A 27,321-nucleotide genomic window follows, 5' to 3' on the forward strand; every position below is an offset into this window, starting at 1 on the left:
ATAATAATAATAATAATAATAATAAATATAAAATTTACTTCTTTCCTCCTTCTCCTCAAGGTTCTAAATGGGGCACAACATGTTTAAAAAAGTACTTGCCCATGCAGACACTACCTTACTCTGTGTATGGAGGAAACTGCATTTTCTGCAGAGACAATGATATTTCTGCATAGAATAGGATAGCTGGGATCTATTGTTTTTCACATCAGTTCCCCAGGGAGGTAGCTAGTATTGCTAAATGCTACTACCTTACATCAAGTGCTGATAGAGTAGAATTACAAGCTCTCCAGTGTCTCTCAAGGGTGCGTTTATAGGATTCAGCCCATCTACACTCCCATGACTTCACTGGAAGGGGAAAGGTAAATGAAGAACTGCCAATCCTGATAGCCATCATGAACTACAGAAACATCAAGTTTGCAAAACTGTAAATTGACTTCTGGCTACTTCCAGAGTTTTTGTTTCCTTTTTTGGGGGGGAGGGTTTTTTTGGCAGAAAATTAGCCCTAGGACCCACCATGATTCCCACCCTGCAATATGCAATCCAAACTCATTTATTTGTATCTATGAGGCTACTGCCACAGTGAAGAATGAATGCAGTTTGATACCGCTTTAACTATCATGGCTCCATCCTATAGAGTCCTGGGATTTTTAGTTTGCAGTGGCACCAGAGTTGTCTAGCAGAGAAGGCTAAATGTCTCACAAAACTACAGATCCCATAAATCCATAACACTGAGCCATTGCCGTTAAAGTGGTGTCAAATTGCATTATTTCTGCAGTGCAGATACAGCTTTAGTCTCACTCTGGCCCGATATAGATTAGAAGAAAGGGTGGCCAGAGGCTGTCCCTTTCTCCTCCGGATCGTTGCTGCGACAACTGCATGGCCACGACAATGGTCCGCTGCAACGCCACCAAGGCACCATTTGTACCCTGGGGCATCACGGTGACGTGTTTTGTGCGCTACACCGTTTGGGCATGCCGCACAAGACACGTCATGGACGCGCGCCATATGGACAGCACTGCATCAAGATGGTGCCACCCATACATATTAGGGTTCGGGAGCGTGCGGTTGCTACGCACTCCCAAACCCTAAAATTGCTGCTGACACGCTACAAAGTACCCATTTATACCAGTCCTCAGTCTTCTGTCTGGTACCTTTGTCTCCCACACAAACACTAGGATTACGTCCCTGTTAGCTGTGTGTGTCTAGATCTACCCTGTCCACAACACTTAACAAAACTGGCTACCAGTTCCTGGGTCTAACACATCCCCAGTAGTTTTCCTAAAAACAAAATCCAGTGTGTCTTCCAACTTTCCTAGGGCACTATAGTATAACTGCCATCATTCTGGTGACATTAACTCTCTCCTGCCCAAACTCCCAATGAAGCAAAGAGCATTATTTTAGGATGTTCAAGTGGTTGTCTGAGAAATAAAATGTATGTTTGACCAGTCCTACTGGAATCAATGGTAAATTAGATGTGACTAAATTAAGTCCCATAGTTTTGATTAGCATATTCTAAACATAAGTAAATGGGATTACTCTTTTGCCATCTAGCCATTTGTGAGTTGTGCATCTAAGGAAGTGGATTGAAATCCATGAATGCTCACGCTAAAAGAAGCCAATTTGTCTTACAGGTGATGCTAGTTTCCTTCCCCATCCTCCTAAACGTTTAGTATATAAAATGCAGGGATGTATATATACCACTTCTACAGTTCTGGGACTGTGGCTGTGGTACCCTGATAATGATGAATAATATACCATTTCCACCCTATGCATGCACCATTTTGTGATTTTTTTTTTGAAAACTTTATTTTGATTCCTTTTCTTTTCTTTAATTAAAGAGGTGGGAGGTTTGCTGTTCTTCACAAACTTTTGCATTTAAGGTCATTGTTGCTGCCAGACTCAACAGAGGAATTTGCTCCATGAGCTCCCTGTTGCAATTTTTTGTGTACATAATCCTCTCCCTTGCTAAGAAAAAAAAAGAGAGAAAGCAAATAAAAGTTTTGTTTGTTCCACACTGGTACAAATACAAATACAGAAAATGCAGTTGTTCTGATGAGTAGTAGTAATAATAATAATAATAATAGGTTTTATTTATATACCGCCCAATCACTGGGAATCCAAGCGGTTTACAATAGAGGGGATAACAGACAGTTCCCTGCCCACAGGCTTACAATCTAAAAGACACGACACAAAAGGAGAAGGGAATGGTGGGGGGAGGGAATCAGGTCCAGCATTCTTCTCTCCCTCTGAGGCCTGGACCAAGGCAGATGGACCGGAGGGAGGGCTCTTCTTCTTCAGGCTAGCCCCTGATGGAACTGGGCCAGCCTACTCTCTCCCTCAGAGGCCGAAAGATGACAGTTAGGGAGGGAGGAGCCTCCTTCTTCAGGCTAGCCCCTGATGGTACTGAGCCAGCCTTCTCTCTTCCTCAGAGGCCGAACGATGACAAAATGATAGTTTCTGCAGTGAGAATTGAACGTCTATGCCTCCTGCCTAGTGGGCTGAGTGGAATGGTGTGGCATCCCCCCCCCCCCCCGTCTTAGCAGTTTGCTTAGGAGGAGAAAAGGTGGTGATTTGCTTGGGTATACAAATACAGATGTCCATATGTAAGTTGTTGCCCTTGAATGGACTGTTGTTTGGTGATCTGCTCTGGGCAAGGTATATGTGGTTTCTTTCTGACCAGTGGTGTCACTAGGGTTGGTGTCACCTGGTGCGTTAACTCATAGTGTCACACACACACACACACACACACACCTTGACAATGATATTTCTGCACAGAATAGGATAGCTGGGCTCTATTGCTCTCACTTCAGTTCCCCAGGGAGGTAGCTAGTATTGCTAAATGCTGTTACCTTACATCAATTGTAGGCAGAGTAAGTGCTACAAGCTCCCATACTACATACATATAGTATCCTTAGTAATGTTTTTTGTACTAATTTACTCATAAATCGTAATTTCATACATCACTGAATCTAATGGCAATAGTTGTGACATAAACAACTGGCAAAATTAAAATTATCTTTAAATTACAATATCATATGCACAGAATGTGTTAACATAGTTTGATGTGATTAAAGTGAAAATTTGGCAAAATGTGATGTATTTAAATTATTTTTTTTAAAAAAAATGTTGTTATTTTGACTTTTCTCCTCACTGAAGATTAGTCCTGGTACAGGAGCAGCCATCAAAACTGGCAATTGGCAGGAAAAAAAGGTATTGCTTTATATAGACCTCAACCAGGATATTCATTCGTCATTCTTTGACATCAGTAGAATTATAGAATTCTAGGCAGTGCTTCATGTTACCATAACATGGTCTTGTTGTTCAATGAACTATAATTGAAAACTTCCCCTTTTTTGTTTGAAGAGAGTGTCGTCACTTTTTAAGAGAGAGCAGGCTCCTGGGCAAAGGGTGTTGCTGTACTTGTAAAAGCAAGCACAGTTCAGCCTCTACATTAGAAGAAGTCAACTGCATGCCCTGTAGTTAGGGTTGCCATAATTGAGGACCTCCAAACCGGGACAAATGTAGGACCATATTTGAAAATGTAGGACTTTTTTTTTTAATTTCCTGGCTAGGAAATTAAAAAAAAGTCCTACATTTTCAAACCCTTTCCTCCTCCTGGCTTGGGAGCCGGCCTAGGAGTCCTCCCAAGCTGGGAGGAGGAGTGGGGGCCGCTTAGAATCGCGGCGATTGCACACCTCGGCTCTGTCCCCATGCTGGCGTGATGCTGCACGCCACACCACATGGCAGGGTCCGTAATGGCGCTCCTCTGGTTCTGCGTCCAGATTATGCAGCACTGAAAGAGCGCAGAAAAGTCTGCACTGCAGAAAGGAGCTCCTTTTTGCACCATGGAAAGGCCAGATCAGGGCCACGGCATGCAGTTGCCACAGCCTCAATCTGGCGCTAAAATGGGCCACCCCTTAGGGGTAGTCTCTACAGCCCCTTAGTCATTTCCAGCTGATGGTGAGCCTAAAGCAAATCTATAATGGGGTTTTCTTGGCAAGATTTGTTCAGAGGAGATCTCTCATTGCTTTTCCCCTGAGGCTGAGAGCTTGTGGCTTGCTCAAGGTCATCCAGCGGGTTTCATGGCCAAACAGGGAATTAAACCCTGTTCTTCAGGTGGAGTGTTAGCTCTTATTCATGTATAAAGGAGGGGTTTTTTTGTAACATGTAAACATGCAAAGCAGCACAGGACCCCGTTGCTTGGTTCCATCCAGTACAGAAAATATAGTCAAGAATGATACAGTCTAGGAAGTATGGTTGACAGCTCATACCTCTTGAACTGGCTGAGTGACACAATGGTTTAGGCACACCCAGGAAGTGCTATCAGTCACCCACAGTTCCTGAATCATGTTGCTCTCAGATTATTATTTTGTATTGGAAGAAAGAAGCAATAGTTTTGCAGTATTCTTCAGTGCAAGACCTTTTTAAAAAAGTTAAAAAGGAAAAAACCTCTGGCCACCCCATATAAATAACAAGAGGGATCATCGTGTTATTGCTTTTTTATTTTTTACCAAATCCAACAGTGCTTTTCTTTGTGTCCCTTGCAGGAGCAAAGAGACATCTAAAAAACTGAAAATATTTTTTTAAAAAAACAATAGCATCCAGAAGTCTACTTTAGTTTTGAAACCCTGTTTGTTTGTTTTTTAAAAAAGTTAAATAGTGCAAATGATTTTAAAGGTGAATTTCTACTCCCAGAGATTATCTGTAAAGACAATTCATTTTTGCTTTTTTATTCTTTTCTTTTTTCTTTTGCACTGAAAAACAAAGGCAGTTTGGAGGAATAGGGACACAAAAACACCCCAGGGCTGTGCTTTGCCCACCTCTTCTGTACCAGTTATGTCTAAGCACTCTACTCTTTGCCTGTCCATCTGTCTCTCAAGATTTATAAGGGAGAAAAAGAGAGAAATAAACAGTGATCAGAAAAGAAAGTAGCCCTATTCCTGCCCATCACTATTAGGTGTCCTTCATCAATTTTCACCAAGAAAAATGTTGCTCAATCCTACTCTACTGCCTTTATGACTGCCTGCTGTGCGTGCCTGCTGTATGGATTGGAAGAGTAACCCTTCCTAAGGCAAAAGGTGGTGGTGGTGGTTGCATGTCTACAAATAATTTCCAGCTTATGGCAACCCTCAGTCAAACTTATATGGTTTTCTTGACAAGATTTGTTCAGGGGAGATTTGCTATTATCTTCCTCTGAGGCTGAGAGCATGTAACTTGCCTAGGGTCACCCAGTGGGTTTCATGGCTGAGCAAAGAACTGAACCTTGGTCTCCAGAATCATAGTCCAGCATTTAAACCATTGCAACACACTGGCTCCTTAAGGCAAAAGGTACTTAGCAGGATTTGTTTTGTTCATAGGCTGGCAGTTTTCCATTTAACAGAACAACAATATTAATATAATTTAGAAATGTGATTTGTTCAGACTACAACTCCCAGAATGCTTCAAGTAAATTGGCCATTAGTCATGCTGGTATGGGGGTTCTGAGAACCAAAGTCCAAAAATTCTGGATATTATTAGCTTTTCTGAAAAGGAGTTTGAGGTAGGTTGTCAAACAGCTGAGTATGAGAAAGGTTTTATCAAATACCCAAATGATGCTGGCTTAGTGTCAGTTCCGATTTGTCAGAAAATATTGTTGATGCTGATGGACAGTTCACCTTGGGGCAGCTGCAAAAGTTTGGTGGTTTTGCCCGAGGGCCCTATATTTTCATGAAGTGTTTATACAAGTAAGTTCTACTGAATTGGGTCTGAACTCTAACTTGAAAACATTTCCTTGCAAAAGAAATCATGTACAGTCAGATGACAAGATGTAGAGATAACTGACCGCAAACAGTTTCAGGGCATCTATGGGTTTTATCTTTTCCTAGGTTCTTGGCACTGGGATGATGTTTTTCAGAAGAAACTTCTTTTGCTTCTCTTCTCTTCTCTTAAGCAGCTGCAATTCAGCTGTGACAGTTTGTCACCTCTCTCCTGGCACCTGTTCATTGCCCACCCCTTTTCTCAATTTTATACAGATCTATGGAACATTTTCTTTTACTAAGAGCAAAATAGATAAATTGTTGTCAAGATGATAAGTCACAGAACAAGCTTTGGGATTTAAATTTAGACACAGAAATGACCCCTCCCCCTTCCTTCTTACTTAGATTTAGTTTATATATAGTGGCTAGAAATGCTTACTTAAACTGAGCTGTTTCACAGCTGTTTGTTTTCATGCAACATTGAACAAAAGCTCTGCTAGCAACTATTTTGAGGTCTCAGTTGCCCGGTTGTAGAATCACAACAAAGAAAACCAAGGGTGAATGAGTTGGTGTGGTGCAGCTTTGAAGCTCAGAGGTATGAGTGTTATAATTCAAAATCAATAGGATTAAATACAGTAAGGGATTGGAAAAAATACTTCTTAAAAATGCTATTCCAGAACTTTTAATGTCAAATCAGGAGTTGAATTGTGTCACCCTGAAGATGCTGTTGAACTGCAGCTCCCAGCACACCATTTTCAGTGCTAGCTGGGGCTGCTGGAAACTGCAATTCAGCAATATCCAGAGGGGACCACACAGTTTGCTCATCTGGCCTAAATCCAATTTATTAACCCCAGCTAGAATAGATGATCTTAACCAGTGGGGACATGGAAAGGCAACACTTAGGTAAATTCCCTTGAGTCAGTGGACAATTGGACTGGAAGTGTGAGAATGTATCCACCCTGCAGAAATAAAACCATTTTAACTACCATGACTCTGTCCTACAGAATCCTGGGACTTGTAGAATCTGAGCCATAGATTCTATGATTCTGTGAGCTTTTTGACAGACCAGGCTGAAAAGCTCACCAAACTATAAATCCTAGGGTTCCACAGAATAGTGCAGTGGCAGTTAAAGTGGTGTCAAACTGCTTTATTTCTGCAATGTGGAAGGGCTGTAAGTTTATTTATCGGAAAGTGAGTTGCATTTTCCCTATTGGGAGTTTGATCTAGGTGTTGTGAAGGAACTCAGGTTTGTCTGTGGAAGGATGCTAGTTATAGCTGCCTTGTCGTCTAGGAAAGAAGTGTAAAGAAACTGTGATTCATATGATTCATCTTCTCAGTCCTTGAATTTACCCTGGCTCTAGCCTTCACAGTGATTTTTTCCCCATATGAATGGCAGTTGAAAACTCTTATCACACACTCTTGTCCTACAATGAAGACCTTATTCACAGAGGCACATTTTATCAAATGCTAACCTTATCATTTGTTGTTAGCTCCCTCTTCTGCCAACTGTGTGATCTGGTTCTCTGTCAACAAAGCTTTACATAGGTCCTTGCTGACATATTGCTTTGGCTTAAGACATCTATTATGTTTCTCAAGAGCCATGTGGTTAATCATTGGCACACAACATTTCCTAATTTCAGTGTCTGTCACCACAGGGTTTGTTGTTTCAAACTTAGGCCGTTACAGACGGGCTGAAAGGACGGCGCAGAGCGCGTACTAAGGTATGGAGGGGCGGTGCTTCCACACCACCCTAACCCTAGCGCGCGTTCTGCCGCACAAATGGTGGGGCTGTTCCACATGGCCGCCTCCATCAATATTGACGCCCGCCGCCTCCAAACGAGGCGGCGCGGTTGTGACGTATTGTGGGGTCGCGGCAGGGCGCCTAGGGCGCCCTTTCCACGACCCGAAGGAGCTCCGTTTCGGAGCTCCTTCCTGGTTTGGTCCGCTGGGCGCAGCCTTTAGACGGCTGCGCCCAGCGACCAAAGGAGAAAGGGGTCAACAGCCCCTTTCCTCCTTCTCCCCGCCGCCACGGGGTGTCCTTGGGCTTGAAGCCCCAAGACACCCCTTTCCAGGCTGCAGGGAAGGGGCCTTTTGCCGCTGTCCCGCAGCCCGGAAAGCGGCGGATCGGGGTTCAGCGGCTGCCGCTCTGGCCACGGAGGCCCCGATCCGGCGGGGAAAGGTGCGCCTACAGGCCGCCCCTAAGGGGCGGTCTGTAACACGCCTCAGATTGATTAATCACATGATTTCTCTCTAAAATATACAGAATTGCAACCTGACTGTGAAATTTATAATCAATAACAACAATAATTGCACTGTTAAGTACAATAATGTGACATGGCATCCCACATCGGTATGGATCCTTTGTGCTAATTTTACTTGGCAAATTTATAGAGCACTTTTCAAACAATTGTTCTCTCAATGTGAAGCAAAGCTTCATGGCAACATCCAAGTTTTTTGTGGGTTTTTCGGGCTCTGTGGCCATGTTCTAGAAGAGTTTCTTCCTGATGTTTTCACCAGCATCTGTGGCTGGCATCTTCAGAGAATGCATGCCTGCAAAAATGTGTGTGTGTGGTGTGCACACACACACACATACACACACATACGGTGTGAGCCTGGAATGCGAGTGATTTGCATGTGTAAAATCCAGTGGCTTTCCAAAAATGAAAATAAAAACCCAAACACCCAGTTTTAAAATAAATGCGCCTCTATCCATCAGGGATAAGGCGCTTTAAAAGCAATACAGAATCTCCTTCTTTCTTTCTATTACCTCAACCTTTCTAGCATTATTGTCTTGTTCAGTAAGTCATGCCTTCTCGTGATGTGACAAAAGTACAACAGCCTTAATTTGATCATCTTGGCTGCTAGGGAATTTCAGGCTTGATCTGTTCAAGGACCCATGTGTTTGCCTTTTTGGCTCTCCATGGAACCTTGGCAACATTAGAGAAAGAAGGCTGGAAAAACAGTAATGCTAGGAAAGGTAGAATGCAGTACAAAAGAGGAAGCCCACATGCCAGAAGGCTAGACTCAATATGGAGGTCACAGGCATGAATCTACAAGATTTAAACAGACTAGTGGAGGATAGGGTCTTGAGATGTCTCATCCACAGGGTTGCGATGAGTTAGGTCTACTCAGGGCTGTTAAACACTAACAACAATAGCATATTAATAATGATTTGGATTTGATTTGGATATTACAGTCCATTAAATGGAAACCTCCTCTTAATAACTCTTACATGAAAACCCCATGAGTAGGATCACCATAAGTTGGAAACGATTTGAAGGCACACAGCAACACCAAAGGAGATTGCTGGCAGTCAATGCTTGTCTCTGAATGCAGGAACATAATGGGCTTTAAAGAATTATGCTCTTTCGATTTGTTTGAAGGTAATGTTCTCCTCATGCCATTGTGCCCCTTTATCTGGCATTGTCTGTAACTCAGATCAGTGTAGATATCTAAGGGAATGACAGATCCTATTCATTGTAGCTTTGTTTGTTAGGCAACCCTACCCACAGCTCAGGTTTCAGAATAAAATCCCACAGCCATTTTACAATCCTTTCTTATTAATACTAGAGCATTTTTAGTACAGCTGTGTCAATAATGAAAACAAAACTGCAATCATGAAACCATGTCAACAGGGATGTGTAGCACTCTTGCAAATTAGCAGAAGAACAAACACTTTCTGAAGTGCAAAGTGTGTTGTATATATATCAGAATCCCAGATATTACTGCATTTCTTCCACCATTTCAAATACAGTAATTCATGTACATGAACAACACATGAGAGAGAAGTTCAGCAGGAACCGATTCCACATTGCCGGTAATTAGAAACCCACGAAGGAATTTTTAAAGTGTAATTCAGTTTAGTTTAATTCCCAATTTATTTAAAATATCAATTGATCCTATGCAATATAGGTGTAACTTTGGGTTTCTCAGCACTCATGGATTGATTTTTTAATAAATGCTCTCTCTTCTCGCTGTCTCTTGAGAGAGATGGGGGGGGAGGAAATAAGGCCTGATGAAGATAGAGGTAAAACCTCTGTCATTGCTATGCTAACGTGTCCACTCATAGCTGCCCTAAATTCTAGATTTTGGCATTTTTTTTCTTTTGGCACTAATCACTGTTCAGAGAAGGTAGAGCAAAAATGTCTTCAAATAATCAGAAATTACCTTCAAAAAGAAATGATCATTCTGCAGTTACTCCTGTGACTAACATTGCTCACAGATTGTTTAGTCATGAACATGGCTTTGTTGGATAAACACACTGAAGGATGATAGCAGGCTAATTTCTCACAAAACAGTTTGATTGAATGTGCCTGAATGTTTCATGTCGGAGGACTGTACCTGTTTAGTAACTGGTTAATATGGCTGAGTCAGAAAGCGCTGGGATGATTTTATTAGTGAAAGCATCTTCAGATTGGATATCATTGCCTGTGTTGCAATGATAAACCAAATCAAACTGGTAACAATTATATATATGATCAATTGGGCATTTTAAATCCTTCATTTCAAAAGTGTATTCAATTATTCACCATGTTTCTTGACTATTGCTGTATCCACACTACAGAAATAATCCAGTTTGACACCACTTAACTGCCATGTCTCAATGCTATGGAATTGTAGTTTGTGACAAATGAGGCAAACCTATCAATGGGTTTTCTTGGCAAGTTTCTTCCAGTAGGGGTGTGTCATTGCGATCCTTGAGGCTGAGAGAATGTGACTTGCCCAAGGTCATCCAGGAAATTAATTTAGCAAGGACAATTTTTGTAATTAAATGGTGTCTTATAGGCCTAGTTCAGAACAGGTGCTTTGTGGCGCCCTGGGGCCAAAATTAGGGCTCGGGAGTGTGCAGAGTACCACACGCTCCCAAGCCCTAGCATGCAGCGGCAGTGCCATCATTTGTGGTCCGTCCACACGGGGGCCGCCATGATGACACAAGCGCAGCGCAGCATCCACAAGTCGGGGCGCTGCACTTGCGTCATCGACGGCCAACAGTGCATCAATGGCACACTGAGGCAGTGGCCATGCATGCCAGAAAGAACCCACTTTTAGAAGGTTTTTTTGGTGCAGAGAGAGCCCACGTGGTTTGGTGCTATAGGCTGCCTCAGGAGCAAAAAGGGCGGCTCCAACTCACCTTTTCAGGGCAGTCTGTGAGCCCCTTAGTTACTTTATAGTTATGAATTGTAACAAGTTCAAAATGTGTCAATTGATGGTTTACTGATTTTATTGATTAAATGAAGAGAAGAAGAATGCAGCAATCAACCTAAGGCAAAGGCAAGTAAGCTCATGTCCCATCAACTGATCAAATCTGTAAAGAGCTGCTGTTCACTGGAGTCTGCATGATGAATTAGATGTTGCCCCAATGGATTGGTTCCTGGGCTTGATTGGAGCCTTGGCTGAAAGCAGTTCATGGTCAGAACCAGACTGCCATCCTGATTTTCCAAATCTTTAAATATTCTCTCTTCCTTGTTCTGAAAGAATTGACACTTCACAAAGGAGCATTTTCCACCCATTGAGGACAGAAATATTCTTATCTGTCTGTACACTGTGAGCTGACCTGGCACAACCTGCCAGAGATAGTGCAACTAATGAAAGGGGCATTATTATTTGCCAGAGGCCTGCTTAATTAATTAGTAAATGCCCAGTTACTATGTTATGCCTCCCTTAAGCATATAATATATGTACAGGGGTGAATGGGAGCTCTACCCGAGGCGATTACCACACAGAGGCTTACCATGGCAAAACATGGCTAAATTATTCCCAAAGAGCACAGGTGTGACAGCCAATTGTGCTTGGCTCCTGTGATTTAATTGCCATTGAGGTGTCCCATTCCTCTCCTGTCATCAAAGTGTTCATGGAGAAGCAATTTCTCCAATAATGGAAGTTTCCATTGTTGAAAAATGGCTGCTCCACAAACACTATGAGGACAGGAGAGAAGCAGGATGCCTCAATGACAATTAAATCATGGGCGGCAAGCACAATTGTTTATCACACCCTTGTGCTTTGGCATTGATTTTAGCCACGATAAGCCTCTGTGTGATAATCGCCCTAATTGTTCCTCACTAGGTCTCTTCTGGAAACTCCAACCTCCTGCATGAGTGCATAGCCTTACTAAATGATGGAGGAGGAATATTACAATCGGACCTTCTTATACACGGATTTTTTATACACGGATTCAAGCATACATGATTTGAAAATATTTTTTAAAGTATTATTTCAATATCAACCGTGATTTTCCATTTTTTATAAGGGACACACATTTTGCTATGTCATATTTAATGGGCCCTGAGCATACACGGATTTTGTTATATACAGGGGATCTTGGAACCAAACCCCAGCGTATAACAAGGTCCCACTGTACAGGTCCGTTTGCTGGCTTGGATTTCACACTCTGGGTCTCATTAATGTCTGGCTATGGCAGGGGTAGGCAACCTTTTTGAGCCGGGGCCGGCTTGCTGTCCTCAGACAACTGGGCCGAAGCGAAAAAATAAATAAATAAGTAATATATGACATTTTCAAATGTAGGACACATTTTTAAATGGAGGACATGCAAAAAAATTGATGCTTTTTTAAAAATGTTAATATAAAATGCATGTTTCTTAGGCATGATCAAATGGAGGTCATTTGGGCATTATTCCTAGACAGAAATGTACTTTCCTTTGGCCAGCCCCCCTCCCCCCATTCCAAACAGCACATTTGGGCATTGAACATGGCTCTACTTAAGATGGCCTCTTGCATATTTCAGAGGCTTACTGCATAAACAAACTCTTTGGGTTTCACACTGAACATGGGTCCACATGGCTATGCATATTTAACACGTCAAGCTGGTTTAACAAGAAGTGATTTGCTCTTGGGTTCAACTGTACTTCTCAGAAGTGTGTACTTGGTCAAGGGACTTTGGTTTTCTTCACTGGGCATGAGTTTGTAAAAATCAGAGCAACTTGCATGGCCGTGCCTCAAAGCTGGCTTCATCAATATCACCATCATCAACACACCATCAGTGTCACAACAAGGCTGCATAAAAGGACAAAAAACGCACAGAAAGACACTTTGGAAAGTCCACACTCTCTCGGCTTCAGAAAGAGTGGGCCCATATCTCAAAAGCTGACTGATATCAATAAATAAGGGGGAAATATATAAATAAGGGGGAAATGTACAGGGGGAAAATAAATCCAGGGGGAAATGTACATGGAAAAATTAAATCCAGGGGGAAAGGAGCATGGGAAAATTAATCCAGAGGGAAAGGTACATGGGAAAATTAATCCAGGGGGAAAGGAGCATGGGAAAATTAATCCAGAGGAAAGGAACATGGGGAAATTAATCCAGGGGACATGTACATGGGAAAATTAATCTAGAGGGAAATGTACATGGGAAATTAATCCAGGGGGAAAGGAGCATGGGAAAATTAATCCAGAGGAAATGTACATGGGAAAATTAATCCAGAAGGAAATGTACATGAAAAATTAATCCAGAGGGAAAGGAGCATGGAAAATTAATCCAAGGGAAATGTACATGGGAAAATTATCCAGAGGGAAATGTACTGGAAAATTAATCCAGGGAGAAAGGAGCATGGGGAAATTAAATCCAGGGAAGAGAGGAGCATGGGAAAATTAATCCAGAGGGAAATGTACATGGGAAAATAATCCAGGGGAAAGGAACATGGGAAAAATCGAGGGAAAGGAACATGGGAAAATTAATCCAGAGGGAAAGGAGCATGGGAAAATTAATCCAGAGGAAATGTACAGGGAAAATTAATCCAGAGGGAAATGTACAGGGGAAAATTAATCCAGGGAGAAAGGAGCATGGGAAAATTAATCCAGAGGAAAGGAGCAGGGAAAATTAATCCAGAGGGAGTACATGGGAAAATTAATCCAGAGGGAAATGTACATGGGAAAATTAATCCAGAGGGAAATGTACATGGGAAAATTAATCCAGAAGGAAATGTACATGGGAAAATTAATCCAAGGGAAAGGAGCATGAAAAAATAATCCAGAGGGAAATGTACATGGGAAAATTAATCCAGGGAGAAAGGAGCAGGGAAAATTAATCAGAAGGAAATGACATGGGAAAATTATCCAGAGGGAAAGGAGCATGGGAAAATTAATCCAGAGGGAAATGTGCATGGAAAATTCATCCAGGGGGAAAGGAGCATGGGAAAATTAATCCAGAGGGAAATGTACAGGGAAAATTAATCCAGGGGAAAGGAGCATGGGAAATTAATCCAGAGGGAAATGTGCATGGGAAAATTCATCGGGGGAAAGGAGCATGGAAAATTAATCCAGAGGAAATGTACATGGGAAAATTATCCAGAGGGAAAGGCATGGAAAATTAATCCAGAGGGAAATGTGCATGGGAAAATTCATCCAGGGGAAAGGAGCATGGGAAAATTAATCCAGAGGGAAATGTACAGGGGAAAATTAATCCAGAGGGAAATGTACATGGGAAAATTAATCCAGGGGGAAAGGAGCATGGGAAAATTAATCCAGAGGGAAATGTGCATGGGAAAATTCATCCAGGGGGAAAGGAGCATGGGAAAATTAATCCAGAGGGAATGTACATGGGAAAATTAATCCAGAGGGAAAGGAGCATGGGAAAATTAATCCAGAGGAAATGTACATGGGGAAATTAATCAAGGGGGAAAGGAGCATGGGAAAATTAATCCAGAGGGAAATGTGCATGGAAATTCATCCAGGGGAAAGGAGCATGGGAAAATTAATCCAGAGGGAAAGGAACATGGGGAAATTAATCCAGGGGGACATGTAATGGGAAATTAATCTAGAGGGAATGTACAGGGAAATTAATCCAGGGGGAAAGGAGCATGGGAAATTATCCAGAGGGAAATGTACATGGGAAAATTAATCCAGAAGGAAATGTACATGGGAAAATTAATCCAGAGGGAAAGGAGCATGGGAAAATTAATCCAGAGGGAAATGTACATGGGAAAATTAACCAGAGGGAAATGTACATGGGAAAATTAATCCAGGAGAAGGAGCATGGGGAAATTAAATCCAGGGGGAAAGGAGCATGGGAAAATTAATCCAGAGGGAAATGTACATGGGAAAATTAATCCAGGGGGAAAGGAGCATGGGAAAATTAATCCAGAGGGAAAGGAAAATGGGAAAATTAATCCAGAGGGAAAGGAGCATGGGAAAATTAATCCGAGGGAAATGTAATGGAAAAATTAATCCAGGGAAATGTACAGGGGAAAATTAATCCAGGGAGAAAGGAGCATGGGAAAATTAATCCAGAGGGAAAGGAGCATGGGAAAATTAATCCAGAGGGAAATGTACATGGGAAATAATCCAGAGGGAAATGTACATGGGAAAATTAATCCAGAGGGAAATGTACATGGGAAAATTAATCCAGAAGGAAATGTACATGGGAAAATAATCCAGAGGGAAAGGAGCAGGGAAAAATTAATCCAGAGGGAAATGTACATGGGAAAATTAATCCAGGGAAGAAGAGCATGGGAAAAATCCAGAAGAAATGTACTGGGAAAATTAATCCAGAGGGAAGAGCATGGGAAAATTAATCCAGAGGAAATGTGCATGGGAAAATTCATCCAGGGGGAAAGGAGCATGGGAAATTAATCCAGAGGGAAATGTACATGGGAAAATTAACCAGAGGGAAAGGAGCATGGGAAAATTAACCAGAGGAAATGTGCATGGGAAAATTCATCCAGGGGAAAGGAGCATGGGAAAATTAATCCAGAGGGAAATGTACATGGGAAAATTAATCCAGAGGAAAGGAGCATGGGAAAATTAATCCAGAGGGAAATGTCATGGAAAATCATCCAGGGAAAAGAGCATGGGAAAATTAATCCGAGGGAAATGTACATGGGAAAATTAACCAGAGGGAAATGTACATGGGAAAATAATCCAGGGGGAAAGGAGCATGGGAAAATTAATCCAGAGGGAAATGTGCATGGAAAATTCATCCGGGGGAAGGCATGGAAAATTAATCCAGAGGGAAATGTACATGGGAAATTAATCCAGGGGAAAGGAGCATGGGAAAATAATCCAGGGAATGTACGGGGAATAATCCAGGGGAAAGGAGCATGGGAAATTAATCCAGAGGGAAATGTGCATGGGAAATTCATCCGGGGGAAGGAGCATGGGAAAATTAATCCAGAGGGAAATGTACATGGGAAAATTAATCCAGAGGAAAGGAGCATGGGAAATTAATCCAGAGGGAAAGTGTACATGGAATTCATCCAGAAAAGGAGCATGGGAAAATTAATCCAGAGCGAAATGTACATGGGGAATTCATCCAGGGAGAAAGGAGCATGGGAAAATTAATCCAGAGGGTAATGTGGCATGGGAAAATTCATCCAGGGGGAAAGGAGCATGGGAAAATTAATCCAGAGGGAAAGTACATGGGAAAATTAATCCAGAGGGAAAGGAGCATGGGAAAATTAATCCAGAGGGAAAGGTACATGGGGAAATTAATACAGGGGGAAATGTGCATGGGAAAATTAATCCAGAGGGAAATGTGCATGGGAAAATTCATCCAGGGGGAAATGCATATTGAAATGGCCCTTCCTCCTCTTCTCTCCCCCCTCTCCTCTTGTACTCATTTTCGGAGCCAAAGGGGTTTGGGAAATGGCCCTTTCTTTCCCTTTCCTCTGGGCCAGAGGTCCTCCTCCTCCGCCGCACCTCCTGCCGCTTCCCAAGTTTCCTTCTTCATTGAGGCGGGCCAATGGCAGAGTGGGGCGGAAACAGCCCCGCCCCGCCATTTGTGCTATTGGCCAGCCCTCCAGCAGCTCCCTCAAGAGAAGGAGCTACTCTTTGCGAGCTGCTGACTCCAGCCCCGGAGAAAAGCACACAGAGGCGCAGGAAGAGGAGGAGGAGGCTGCGGATGCTCAAAGGCTGCCGAAGCGGCGGCGGCAGGACAGGGCGGGGGCCGGTCCAGTCCCCTTGCCAGGCCGGATGTGGCCCGCGGGCCGCAGGTTGCCCACCCCTGGGCTATGGTGTCCCATCCATTCTCTGCAGCTGAAAGGAATGGAAACAAAAAGAAGAAAATTCGGACTTTAAATTTCTTTTCTTGTTTTGTTTCATTTCAAATGTGTAAGGTCTGACTAGCCATTTTAACACCTGCAGAAAAAAAAATATCAGTACTTTCAAATGGTAAGCTCTTTTACAGAGGATTTAGATTGTAATTACAGTAGAAGTGTGCAGGTTATTATTATATTATATTATTATATTATTAACCTTTTATTATGAGCGCTGAAATTTACACAGCGCTGTACATGCAATCTTTTTAGTTAGACGTTTCCCTGCCCTCAGGCTTACATCTAAAAAGACATGACACAGAAGGAGAAGGGAGTGGTGGGGGAAGGGTAAGAGGTCCAGCAGTTCTGTCAACCTCCGAGGTCTGGACCAAGGCAGATGGACTGGGGAGGGCAAGGCTTCAATGGATGGTAATCATTATCCAGAGAAAATCATAATCACAAGTAGGATATACATATACAGTACATGGAATACAGGAAATGGATCGATAAACAGCCAACAACAGAACATCAGATAGTAAGCGACAATTATGCGATGCCTGGGAAAGCTCTCTGAATAGATGGTTTTCAGCTCCGTTTTGAAGCTGGTTAAAGAAGTGATGGCTCTTGCTGTGGAGGAAGAAGGTTCCAGGAGGAAGGGCAGCAAGTGAAAAGGGGCGAATCCGGAGGGGGCAGAGGAAATCCTGGGCTGAGACAGGAACCCTTGACTACCAGAACGGAGGGCCCTGGTGGGAAGGTGAAGAGAAAGAAGGTCTGATAAGTAAGGAGGGGCCAGTCCATGGAGGGCTTTGAATGTCGACACAGGAGCTTATACTGAATGCGGAAAGGGAGAGGGAGCCAGTAAGGATGCCAACAAGGAGAAATGTGGTCAGAGCGGTGGGTGAAGTGATAATGCGTGCAGCTGAATGCTGGGACAGAGATTAAAGGACGGAGGTGAGAAAGAGGAAGCCCACCAGGAGGACATTACAGTAATCAAGTCGTGAGATCACTAGGGCATGGACCAGGATCTTGGCAGTAGAGGCGGAGAGTATGGTCGGATTTTGGCAATATTGTACAAAAAGAATCTAAGCCTGTGGGTGGTCTGGATCTGAGGGATACACGACAGAGAAGAGTCAAAGATAAAGCCAAGACTGGGCGTGCGGGACTGGTTGAATGGAAATGTTGTCCACAGAGACAGAAAAGAGTGTTGTTGAAGGTTGGGCTTAGGAGGAAAGACAAGGAGCTCCGTCTTGGACATGTTGAGCTTCAACGCCGATGGCGCATCCACTGCGAGACAGCTGAAGGCAAGATGAGATTGCTGTTCAAGCCTTGGCGAAAAGTCAGGGCAGAAAGATACAGCTGGGTGTCATCGGCATACAGATGGTAGGAAAACCAAAAGAGCTGATGAGTTTTTCTAAGGACAGTGTGTAGAGAGAAAACAGAAGGGGACCCAGAACAGAGCCCTGGGGAACTCCACAGATAAGGGAACAGGAGAAGAGTCAGACCCCCTGCAACTACTGCAAAAGATCTGCCAGACAAGTAAGATCTAACCCAGTCGAGAACAGAGTCTGAGACCCAAGGCCAGAGAGTATGTCAATTAGGAGACAGTGATCAACAGTGTCAAAGCTGCAGACAGATCGAGAAGAATGAGAACAGAGTAAAGGCCATTAGCCTTGGCCTGTAAAAGGTCATTCGGATCTTAGTGAGAGCTGCCTGTAGATGCCTTGGGCGGAAACCAGACTGAAGGGATCAAGGATGAATTGCTTCATCAGAAACTCAAGACAGCGCGAATAGACAACCCGTTCCAAAACCTTAGAAAGAAAGGGGAGAAGAGAAATCGGACGATAGCTAGACAAAGAGGGGGTCAAGAGAAGGTTTTTTCAAATTGGGGAAATGAGAGCATTTTGAAGTCCGAGGGGAAGGAGCCTGTAGAGAGAGAGAGATGTGAGATATGGAGGAGCGAGGGCAGAAAGGAGGGAGCTATAGAGATTAAAGACGAGAGGATAGATCAAGAGGACAGGTAGCAGGTTTGGAAGGTTCAGAAGTGTAGAGAGTTCATCCAAAGAGGCAGGAGAAAGACAGAAAATTTGTTAGGCGAAGGTGATAGAAGATTAAGAGCAGAAGAAGAATCAGGAGGGACTATCTCAGAGCGAATAGTGGTAATCTTAGAGATGAAATAGTTAGCAAAGTCATTAGGAGAGAAAGATGAAAGACTGGAGGAGAGGGAGGTTTAAGCAAAGTGTTGAAGGTGGAGAACAAACCTGCGGGCACCTCTCATGGCAGAGATCAATGATTTTGTAATAATTCTGTTTAGCCATAGAGAGGGCGCGTGAGAAGGAAGAAAGAACAAATTTGAAATGATAAAATCAGCCCACTCTTTGGACTTTCTCCAAAGACGTTCGGCCGCTCTAGAGCAGGACCGAGAAACTTAATGTTGGGGTAAGCCAGGGCTGAGGCCTAGTCTTAGAGGAAGAAGTGCGTACAGAGACAGGGGAAAAATGGTCGAGAGTTGCCATTTTCAACTGGCTTGAAGGTTGCCCATTCAACTGGCTTGAAGGAGATCCTTGCTATTGCTTTGCTACGCAAATGTGCAGTGTATTTCCTGGATGAACTAACTCATGTTTACTAAGAAGGAAACATTACTAAGTTCAGTGGTACTTAATCCTCAGTAAGTGTGCACACTATGCTTGAAAATCGAGATTTACAGTGTGGAAATATCAAAGACAAAGAGAATAAAATATATTGACCCCTTTGAACAGAGGTATTTTAAATTCTGCAGGTGGGGAAAATGGTCATGCAAAAGACAACATATCCAGTGTTCAGACACACCACAGTACAATCTACAGTGGGTGTGACATGGTTACCTTGCACCTCAGTCAATGTGGCATCTAGGCATTGCTGAACAATTCATGTTGTCATATTCCAGGGGACAAAGAAGCCTGGGAAATAGTTGGCTACATATGCTTGCAGTCAGCCCCACCATATCCATTGATTTTTTTTTATCCACAGATTCAAGCATCCACGGCTTAAAAATATTCCAAAAATATATAAATCCAAATAGTAAACCTTGATTTTGCTATTTTATATAAGGGATTCCATTTCACTATGCCATTGTATTTAATGGGACTTGAGCATTACACGGGGTCCTGGAGCCAAACCTCAGCAGATACCAATGCCCACTGTAGTGGAAACCAATACCACCTAACAGGAGTGGGATCTTGCAGTAGCTGCTTCCGACTGGAGGCTTCTTTAATTCAGTGCATAATTCCTTGCTTTAAAAGTTGCACCCAGCTCCCACTATGGTTCCATTGAAATAGTTTGCCCAATAATCCTGTGCTCTATCTCACTGACTTTAAGAAATGCAGTTATATATACTTGGAATACATTCAAGGATTTACTAGGCAGGCTTCTTTATACAGTGGTACCTCGGGATACGAATGCGCCGCCTTAAGAATTTCCGGGTTACGAAAAAAATCCATTCAAAAAACTGTTCCGGTCTTACGAACGTTTGTTCGGGTTACAAAAAATTTTGGGTGCTTTCGGCGCTATTTACACCAAATCGCGGCTTTTCCCCTTAGCGCCTATGGTTTTTTCGGCTTACGAAGGATTTCGGGTTACGAAAGCGGCGGCGAAACGAATTAATTCGTAACCCGAGGTACCACTGTAGTTACATTTAAAAGTGGTGACGCAGCTCTTTGAATAGCTGCTTTTAACCCTGGTGGTGCAGTGGTTAATGTCTGTACTGCAGCCACCACTCAAAACCACAAGTTTGTGAGTTCAAGACCATCAAAGAGCTCAGCTTGACTCAGGCTTGCATCCTCCGAGGTCGCTAAAATGAGTACCCAGATTGTTGGGACAAATACTTACGTTGTAAACCGCTTAGACACTGCTTAGGTGGTATGAAGCGGTTATAATAAAGCTTGTTTTGTTTGTTTTGGTTAAGTTTGGTTTTGATGAAGCATTATTAGTTGGTTTGTATCCTGAGTTTATTAGATAAGCCACTTTAATATTGTGGGCAGATTAGCTGAAAAACAGACAAAAGTTGTATTCTGAGACAAAGCATGAGCTTCTTACTAAATTTAATAAATATGAGTACAGTGGTGCCTCGGTTTACGAAATAATTCGTTCCGCGGCCGGTTTCGTAACCCGAAAAGCCTTCGTAAGCCGAATTGCCATAGGCGCTAATGGGAAAGCCGCGATTCCGTGCGAAAAAGCCGAAAAAACACCAAAATTTTTTTCGTACCCGAAAAAACATTCGTAACCCGGAACAATAATCCCTATGGGATTTTTTTCGTATCCCGAAAATTTCGTAAGCTGGGTATTTCGTATCCCGAGGCACCACGATGTGGGCATATTTCATTTGGCTCCTGAGATGATAGTAGACGTTTTCAAAAAGGTGGCCATATAGAAGTACACCAAAAGAGAAAATGAGGGGAACCAATTTGTTGCATTTTATATTTTCTTTACATATTATACTGGATTATATTATTCAGCACAACATTTGCTCAAAAGATTTGTACAGTACACAAAGCTGCACTTTAATGTAGCGAAGCTCCGTGTATCACTTTTACTCAGGAGAATCACATCTTAGTACAGTGCTGTTTTGCATTATTTAAATTAATGAATACTCATTTTTTCACATGTAGAACTTTCCAACAATAGAACATTCATATCTGTAGAATGCATCTGATTCTTGTATCAAAAAAGGATTCAAAGCATCAAAGTGATATGAAGCAAAACAGAGGCTTGCTTTTCATAGTCCAATTTTATTAACTTGATTTTTTTATTTTCTTGTTGCAACATGTTTTAATTAAAAAGCAAACAGCAATGGTCCTTGTCCAAGTTGAGTTGATTGTAACAGTAAAGTATATCAATTGTCATTGCTGAGAATGTTCTCCTTAACAAAACTATTTGGTATTCGTGGGAGCTCCTGCAGCCCTTAACTGACGGCAGTTCACACTTTCACTTCCACCCGCTTCCAAGTGTCAGCAAGGGAGAAAGGAATGGAGCCTGGTTTCTGGCTAAAATCCCAGGTGGAAAAGCTAGAGCGGGTTGTCCAAAGACAAGATCATCTAGCCTGCCAAAAGCTATGGGTGGGTAAGAATGGCCCCCGCTTAATCCCCCCCCCTATAAATGTGCATTTGAACTTGTTGATTTTGAGAGTATCCTCCTCTTTTCTCTCACATCAGACATATTTTTATTATTTATTTCAATAATTATATCCTACTTTTCTCCCACAATGGGATTCATTTTGCAGATGAGAGGAAATGTTCTTCATGTTCAGAATCTTTCTCCCCAAGATGTATTTCGCCTATTCATTGTCCATTTTAGAAAATATATTTCATGGACACTTACCTCAGGTGTCTTTGTTATGTTACTTGTTGATGCTGCTATTTTATTAATAAAACAGGAAAAAGGAAATAGATATAGGAGCCTGGCTATATGTTAATGTAGAAACAGAGGTTTCTTATTAGATAAAATGGATAAACAAATCTTGCAGTTCAAAAGACCTTGAACCTCCCCCCCCTCACTTGACCTTCATGCAAAATGTCTCTACACTAGTTTTGAATTTCTGATTTTTCATTCTAGGATGCAATAGTTTTTGCATGGAGGAATGCAAGTTCATAAATGGAGCTGGATTTGTTTTGTATCTTTAGAAAGGCCTTTTTCTTTGTCTGTATCAATATAATCATCTAATTCACTCTTCTGCTCTCAGACCTTTAATTCAAATATTATTTTTTATGCACTGTTTATGCACGTCAGAATATTGTGTTCATGATAAGCTGGTCACAGATAGTATGAAATGATTTGTGTAGTTTCTTAGGAATCAAAAAAAGTGGTAATGGATGCCCTCGTTGGATGCCCTGCAGATGGTCATGTTTGCTCTCCATTCTGATGCTCTTATTATAGCATCCTGTAAATTATTTCCAGTTAGATTCATGAGTGAATATAAGCCGACAAAATAAATTTAGAACAACCTGGATTTAAAAATAGAGCTGAGAAAAAAAATACCTTTTGGCACTACAACCTCCAGAACCTTCTAGATTGCATAGACAACTAGGAGATTTGGGAAGTTGTAATACAAAACAGTGAATAGCCTTGCATAGGATGAATACCATTGAAGTCATGGAGGTTATCTCTGAGTAGGCATTTATACTCAAAGAGAAGGCAGTTCAAATGGATGGTAGTTTCTTAGAGTGTGATATAGAAGGTAAAATCCCAAACAATACAGCAAAAAAGGAAAATGAAAGACATCTAAAGAAACCAGAGTGGGTGCTTATGTAGTTTTCATGTTTTCAGGTGAGCTGAAATTTAAAAGGCACATGCAATAAAAAATGGAAGCGGGAGGAAGAACACAAACAAGTAGCCAGTAATTATAGAGAAAGGTGAGAAGGGCTAAAGTAAGAAGGACTATGAGTTCAGCTTTAAAGAAATAAAAAAAATGGAGGGTTTGGAAACATCTGACAAATGTGGGGAGAGAGTATAAGAATGAATTATTATTGTTGTGTTTTGGTTATCATCAGCAATATTACAGCAAATTTTTTATTCTTGATGGTTGCTATAAATGATAACTGTAATACAGAAATGCCTGTAAAGAATAAGGTTCAGAAAGTGGGCTTTCTCTCTCTCTCTTGGTGGGACCAGATCTGTTACAAAGTGAGACTGCAAGAGGTTTGCACTCAAAGTAGCGTGTATTAGTCTCTTGCAGCACCAAAAGCAGATGAGAGGTGGAAGGTGGGAAAAGAAATGTGGCGGCACTTTATGACTAACTGGTTATTTATTTTTGCACAGCTTTTGGATGTAAATCCACTTCTTGGGATGCAAATTGTGGTAAAAATGCTCAGGCATAAAGCATAAACACCATCTTGAAATCAGTGATGATCAGGGATAGGCAATGCCAGCTAGCCCAGGTCCTTTTTATGATGTGCAATTATATTTAAGGTATTATATTTAAAATATGAAGCCTCTCTATAGGTATGGAATGTACATGTGTTCATATAGAGCTATCTGGGCTAAACTTATTCCAGTATTCAAGTTTCGTGACTGAGAAACAATGGAAATAATGAATTTGAGGATCTTGTGTAAATTGATTTTATTTTATTTTAACTTGAGCAATTATAATAAAGTGTGGTTGCTAAACTGCACAAATAGAGGCCTGCCAGGGTTGCCATAACCCGGCTGCAACCGGGTTTTCCCCAGTTTTGGAGGCACCTGCCCGGTCCCGGCACGGTGCCGTCAAAAACCGGGAAAACCCCGGGGCCTCGCTGCCCCCTCCTCCTCCACCTCGCATGGCCGCGCGGAGGAAGAGGAGGCAGGTGAGGCCTGGGGCGGGGAGGCTGCAGGGAGGCGGCCCTCTGGGGCCCCCGCGCCAACCTCCCCGCCTGCCTGCGCCTCCTCGCCTCCTTCCTGGTCCCTGATGGGGCCAGGAACGAGGCGAAGCCCCCGCGATGGCTGGCGGTCTCTCGCCCTTCCTGGTCCCTGGATGGGCCAGGAACGAGGCGAAGCCCCGGCGATGGCCAGGCTCTCCTCGCCTCCTTCCTGGTCCCTGCGGGGGCCAGGAACAGGCGAGGCCCCGATCCTGGCCTCCGATCGCGGCGAGGCCCGGGGCCCAGGCGGGGAGGGAAAGCCTCCTAAGTGGAGGCTTTCCCTCGCCGCTTGGCCTCCACTCCCCGCGCGATCGCGAGGGAAAATGTAGGGCAAAATTTTCAAATGTAGGACACATTTTGTGTGTCCTACATTTGAAAATTTTGCCCTACATTTCTCCCTTTGGTGGAGGTCCGGCAGTATGGCAACCTAGGCCTGCCATGTCCAGTAGGACTTATACAAAATGCACTCTCTAGAAAAGTTTTTATAAACGTTTCATGTTGTTTAGACAATTCTTTTTAACTGTATTTTATCTTTTTAAAGGTATTCTACTTAAATTATTAACAATTTAATTCCGTTTTAATGTACCACTTTTATATGTTTTTAATTGTATTGTTATTTAATATATGAGCAGCTCTGTGGTCCCAGTTCTGGGAAAACAGGGGGATATAAATCAATATAATAAAATAACAACAGCAAGTACTACTACTACTATTACTACTACATCTACCTAAAGATATAATATATATATATGTTTAAATAATGAGAAAGGACGAATAAGATAATTATGCAGTGTCAAACCTCCTAAAAACAAGATGGAGCCCAATAAGCTTTGTTGAGGATATGAGAGAGCCTTTTCAGTGGCTGTTTACACACCCGGTGGAAGCAAATTCCAGAGGATTTAAAAACATAGAAATGTAGTACATTAAACTCCCTTCCACAGGCAACAACCTTTTTGTTTAAGCAGGTTTTTACTGTGTAAGCAGGAGAGCTTCTTATTTGGATGCTTTATTTATCTTTTTAAATTTTTGCATGCCGTTTAGATGACTTTATTCTGTTTATTTAGTGATTTTAATTCTTTTAATAGTGAATTTTTGTTTTGAAGGTTTTTAATTGACTCTCCTATAATGGGTGCCACCTGGGTTCAACTCTGGAGGGAAGTGGTACAATTTAAACAGATACTTCTAGAATCTCAGTTAAGCGTCTCAGACCTGACTGGTGCTACACACGTCGAGCAAAAGTGCAAGTTTAGGTCTCATCCTTGTACTCCTAGAGGAGGAATATGGAAAAGCATGTAACTACTACCTTGTTCTTTAAGGAACACAGTTTGGCCACCGCACCCTGGTGTGGTGGGAAGTTATAATATTATACTTACAGTCAGGGACGTAGCCGGGGGGGGGGTGGTTCTTGGGGTCCGGACACCCCCCCCCCTTCATTAGAAAAATGAATGGTGGGGCTGCCGCACGCAAGCCATTATATGGTTGGTCCCCCCCTTCCTAAAATCCTAGCTACATCCCTGTTACAGTGGACCTGTGTTATCCGCTGGGTCTGGTTCCAAGATCCCCTGTGGATAACAAAATCCGTGTATGTCAAGTCCCATTAAATATAATGACATAGCAAAATAGTGTCCCTATTAAAAAATGGAAAATCAAGGTTTGATATTTGAAATTTATAGTTTTTTTAAATATTTCAAGCCGTGGATGCTTGAATCCATTAAAGAAGGGCCAATTGTATTTAGTAGAAAGAAGGCATTTTGCTATTACTCATTTGCTCATGTTTTCCTCAAGTAAGCCCCATTGAACACAATGAGGCTTACTTCCAATAGGCTTCCATACCCACCTGGGGGCGGGATTTCCTGGTTTGGGGCGGGTCCGCACGGTTCCGCCCTGGTTTGCCCCCGCCCCGGGGATTGCCCCGCCCCCCCAGGCGAGATATGGCAAGCTGAGGGAGGCTTTCCTCCCCTTGGGCCCAGGCCAGCAGGAAAGCCTCCCTGAAGGAGAGGAGTCCCTCCCTGCTTGGGCTCCTCCCCCGCCAAGGGCGGGGCCCAGGCAGGCAAGGAAGCCTCCCCTCAGGGAGGCTCCTATTCAAATGTAGGACACAAAAAAGTGTCCTACATTTGAAAATTTTGTCCTACATTTGTCCCGTTTTGGAGGTCCTGATGAATGGCAACCCTAACTTCCAAGAAAGGAATGTTGTTAATAATAAAAGCAAACCTTTTTTTTAAAGAAAGAAAACAATTCATACGCCGGCCCTTCTTATACACGGATTTTTTATACACGGATCAAGCATCCAAGTATAAATTTCAAATAAACCTGCTTTTCCATTTTTTTTTATAAGGGACACGATTTTGCTATGTCATTATATTTAATGGGACTTGAGCATACACGGATTTTGTTATCCACGGGGGTCTTGGAACCAAACCCCACGCGTATAACAAGGGTCCACTGTACTTATTGCTCAAAATTGGTCATATGTCCATTGTAACGTGTACTAAAATTACCCCTGCTTGGCAGTACTAGACATGTAAGTAAAGCAAAACTGATGTAAAACGGTCAGGTCCACAGTGTCACAGTGACCTAGGGGCTGCAACTCACATCATCTCTAACCAATGTAGCTAGTGGTTAGGGATGATGGGAGTTGAAACTAACAATATCTGCATATCCAAGGTTGGGACATACTGTTATGGTGTATGAATTTTATGCTACAGCAGATGGTTGTTTTTAGGTGCCAAAGACCCCTTTGGTTAAGTAATAAACTTTTTCACATCAGGTCTGCGGTGATAAGTAGGTGAAGCTGAAGTGATTTAGACTGAACCCTAAATAGCTTCTGATGAGCCCAAAAAACAGATTACAAGTGAGGGCCTGAGGGATCTGTGTGTACTACCAGATGTTTATAGAGGTGTTATGAGCACTGTGTCCCAGTTTCTAATTTTCTGTGATCTCATTCAGGTTGCCATGCAGTTACCTCTGGACCGCTTTATGTTTGTTAAATCACCTTTTCCACAGCTTTATACAAACAGGTTCCGTTTTTAAAATGGCAGTTAGATCCAAGGCAAGCACAGGAAGCAAGTCAACTAGGCCACTTCAGCTCTGTTTTGATTAGTGATGACATCTGCCTCTATATACTAGTGAGTTGGAATAATAATAAAATAATAAAGAGTAGAACAGAGCAATGGTTTTTTAGGTGAACCATGCCATCAAATAATGTAATGTTTATGAGGTGAGGAAATTTCTGTCT

The 27,321-nt window shown here is 42.5% G+C and overlaps 1 protein-coding gene across 6 annotated transcripts in view; it reads left to right on the forward strand.

Annotated features, from left to right (window-relative positions):
• Positions 1–27,321, forward strand: part of ST6GAL1 (ST6 beta-galactoside alpha-2,6-sialyltransferase 1) — a 118,914-nt gene that overhangs the window by 44,182 nt on the left and 47,411 nt on the right. Inside the window, exon 1 of one of the 6 annotated variants that reach the window (XM_042459228.1) lies at positions 21,699–21,812. The exons of the other annotated variants lie outside the window; for them this stretch is intronic. The gene's annotated coding sequence lies outside the window, so the exon portion shown is untranslated. Of the gene's footprint in view, positions 1–21,698; positions 21,813–27,321 lie in introns of those variants that run through there. 6 annotated transcript variants of the gene reach the window in all.

The sequence above is a fragment of the Sceloporus undulatus genome, chromosome 3 (assembly GCF_019175285.1).
Source record: "Sceloporus undulatus isolate JIND9_A2432 ecotype Alabama chromosome 3, SceUnd_v1.1, whole genome shotgun sequence".
NCBI lineage: Eukaryota > Metazoa > Chordata > Lepidosauria > Squamata > Phrynosomatidae > Sceloporus > Sceloporus undulatus.